General features: G+C 35.8%; 1 pseudogene; it reads left to right on the plus strand.

Annotated features, from left to right (window-relative positions):
• Nucleotides 1–889: 889 nt before the first annotated feature.
• LOC124961189 (FAST kinase domain-containing protein 5, mitochondrial-like) lies at nt 890–2,113 on the plus strand (annotated as a pseudogene).
• Nucleotides 2,114–4,113: the final 2,000 nt, after the last annotated feature.

Here is a 4,113-nt window from a genome sequence, read left to right on the forward strand (position 1 = left end):
AATATTATGAAGACTTGGTAACAATACAGAAAATCTTAACTGTATTCTTATACATTCTTCTTTACATGGTGGCAAACAGCCTATTATATTGCTATTCTTAATTCTTATACTCGTAGTGTAGGTAGATTGTACACACCATATATCACCTCCAAGTTATTGCTAATAGATTTCCAAGTGATTGACCTTCTCTTCTCACTGGTGTGTCTTGTTTATTTGAATCTAATTGAACAACATCTCTTCATTTACACATAACAGAATTTTGAATTACATAGGCTGATTTGGGAAGAGGTTTCAGTGGGACAAATTACTGGACAAGTCACTGGAATGTTATGCAAGTAGTGTTACCCACATTTGATGAAAAACTATGTTAAAATGGGAAAGAGATGTTTTTAAATAAAAGAGAGAAATGGCTTTGAATGGATTACAGATGTATTTTTAAGGAAGTATATGGAATTATTGAAGGATTTGATGAAGAACAAGAACTTCACCACTATGAACTGAAATTAGCAATATTACAATCTTTAAAGCTACAGCATTTCTATTGATTCAGCATTTAAGTAATAGATGATAACAAAAATAAAGTGGAACCAAAGACATAAAGTTCTTCTTCCTATACAGCAAAATTTTCCTGAGAACCAGAGTTAAATGTACTTCATTACCATGAGCTCTACCTCTATTTATTTCTTTTTATTGTTTTATTTGGTATACATAACATTGGGATTCAGATTATATATAACATAATTTTGACATAATTATAAATGCATGGAATATAATTTGCTCTAATTCAGTCCCCAGTGCCTCCCTTTCCCCTTCCCTTTACTCTACTGATCTTTCTACTATTTACTTTTAGCTTTTTTTTTTTCATTTGTGTCTTGTGGCTTGAGCTTATATGAAGCATCTGAGTAGTCATGCCTTAGTGCATATTCTTAAAATGTTCAGATTCACTCACATGGATCACATAAACTTTATGAAATACTTTGGAGAGATTACTCCTCAATGAATTCCATCCCTTGGGGTGCAGGGTGTCATACACCTAACTCTTGCCTGATCAGTTTACACATTCAGGATGAACAAGTAATGAATGCAGTGGCTGCTTCTTTGCCTCCTAGGGTAGCACACTGTCAAAGTAAAGATGTTGCCAAAATTCTGTGGTCATTTGGAACTCTGAATTATTAGCCACCCAACACAGAAGAATTTTATTCCAGGCTGATAAATGAAATTCACAGAAAGATACCTGAATTCAACCAATACCCAGAACATCTGCTCACCTGTCTGCTGAGCCTGGCTTTTTCCGAGTATTTTCCAATAGAGATGATTGATTTTGCTTTGAGTCCAGAGTTTGTCAGGTTAGCTCAGGTGAGAAGTAAGTTTGAGCTCATTAAGAAACAGTATACTCTTGATGGTACTTGAGTGTCCAGATTATACAGGTAGTCATCTTAGTTCTTACCTTCAGCAAGAGACATATGCAAAGTTTTGGAATTTAGCAAGGAATGATATGAGCTCAAAGCCTGAATTCCTAGATGTTCTCTTTTTACTTGAGAACATGTTGGGTGGCCCCCAGTACATTAAGCACTGTGTGATTTTGCCCCATACCTTGTCTTCTGACTTGGAGGTCCAGCTTGATGTTAACATGAAGCCATTACCATTTAATAGAGAAGTCATACCAACTGAAGATGCAGCCAAATTAAGGCTTAAGCATATAGGAGTCAGCCTTACAGATGATTTTTTCCCTTTGCTGAAAGAGAAAGCAAGAGGTCATTTCCAGCGTCAAATTGAGTCAGAGACTTTGCAGCAGCCCATGAAGACAGAGAAAAAGTCATTGGGGGACTCCCTTTGCAATATGACAGATATATTGGGAACTGTGGACATGACTGGCCTGTGTCCTTCAGCCCACGTGCAGGCCCCACCAGTGAAGCTGGCTATTCAGTTGACTGACAAGAACCAATGTTGCTATGATTCTATATATCTGCTTGGACTGCACAATATGAAGATGTGGCAACTGGTTCGTCTTGGGTACCATGTGGTAGAATTATCATGGTTCCCACCACTGAAACAAACTCACTTAGAAAAGCTGACTTTCCTCCAGGAGAAGGTGTTCACTTCCATTCCCTAAAGGTTTTTCATGGGTATTTCTACTCCAAACAGTAAGTGTACAGGTTGAGCATCCCTAATTTAAAAATTTAAAATGCTCTAAAATCTGAAACTTTGAGTACCACCATGACATTCACAGAGTTTTGGAGTTTGAAGTACTTTGGATTTCACACTTTTGGGTTAGGGATATTCAATTGGTAATCTATGCAGATATTTCTTAATCTGAGACAATTCAATGTCTTTCTGGTCACAAGCATTTTTTTTTTTTTTTTTGTCCTGGGAACTGAAGCAGAAGTGTTTAACCATTGAGTCACATTCCCAGCCCTTTTTGAATTTTATTTTGAGACAGGGTCTTGCTAAGTTGCTTAAGGGCCTCACTAAGTTTCTGGAGCTAGCTTTGAACTTGCAATTTTCCTGCATCAGCCTCCCGGACCACTGGGGTTACAGGCATGCACCACGGTGCCCCACCTGGTCCCAATCATTTTGAATAAATCATCCTCAATCTGTACCAAAAAACAATTATAAAAGACAGAATATAAGTTTGGTAATAAAATCATCTGTTGAAGAGACTTAGTCATGCTGTGTTATCTGTGGCAGATTGGAGCTAGTGTATGTTGCTGTGAATTAATTGTGACCTGTAGCAGTAACAAGTTATTGCTAATTTGTGCATATTACTCTTACTAAATAATAAACATCCTAAAATATTAAAAAAATTGGAGGATTGTTTTCTCTTTTTCCCCAAATTATTATGATCATTTCAACATCCTTGTGTCATTGAATAACATATTCAACAATCCAAACAATTGAAAGCTTAAAAGTTAGTTTTCCTATCCTTTCCCTCTCACATCCTATATCAAATAAGCACGTTTTAAGAACTTTTCCTTTCTGAAATTCCCAAAAGGCCAGTATTTTCTTTATCCCTTCCAGAACCATCAACACCTTTCCCACAACTTTTCAACAGCTTCATGCTGCTGAGTTGTGACACTGGCCTCCTCTCTAGTTTGTTCTCTCTGCTTAAATGGAACCATTTATGTCATTTTTTTTTCTAATCTCAGTCTCATCATATGATTCCTCTGCTTCTAAGACTCAAGCACTGAGTCCTCACTGGGTCCCTGCCTACTGTACTCTCTCTTATTCTTGACTCCACACATTTTCTGCAGCTCTTGGTTGCAGGTACACTGACTTTAATCCCTGACACCCACTCTCATCCATCCTCTCAACAGATCTTTATGGTTGTTTTTCCCTCTCAGTAGAATGTCTTCCTGCTCCTCTTTTCCAAAGTAGCTCTTCTTCATCTATGAAGTCTTAATTTAACTTCATATTATTTCAGTAAATTTTTTGACCTTTCTGACCTTGTTTAATCTATGCTGTAATTGACACAGCATTTTTCATTGACTCATGTTATAAGTGTAATTTGACAGTTGTGTCATTAGTAATTAATATCTGCCTCCCACATTATAGTAACATTTCACTAAAGGACAGTTTATTTAGTCTTTAACTTTGAGTGTTGGACATTAACATCAATTGAATATATGGTATCATATCCAAAGCATCAAGCACAGAGTTAGCCATGTACTAATAACATTTTTAATTGTCATTTGCTCAATTGATTGAATTGTTGTATGATTTGGGATAATAAAGTAAGAAATGTGATATAGTAACTTGAGGTTATTTAAATTTTGTATTTATGAAGAATGTTATAACATTTAATCTCATAATTAGAATACTATATGATGTTTGAGGTATAGTCAGTCTTGGATGCCTGTGGGTTACATAGCTACGGATTCAATCAATGATGAATTTGAAGACATCTGGAGCAAAATGGAATATTTATTGAACATGTACACACTTTTTTCTCTTGACACAGTTCCTAAACAATATTGAACAATATATTTTGTGGGATTTTATAAGTAATGTAAAAATGATTGAAAGTATATAGGAGGATATACAGTAAGTCATATAAACATGTAACACAACTGTATATAAGGGAGTTGAAATCCAGCAGATGTTGGTGTATGTATG

The sequence above is a fragment of the Sciurus carolinensis genome, chromosome 12 (genome assembly GCF_902686445.1).
Source record: "Sciurus carolinensis chromosome 12, mSciCar1.2, whole genome shotgun sequence".
NCBI lineage: Eukaryota > Metazoa > Chordata > Mammalia > Rodentia > Sciuridae > Sciurus > Sciurus carolinensis.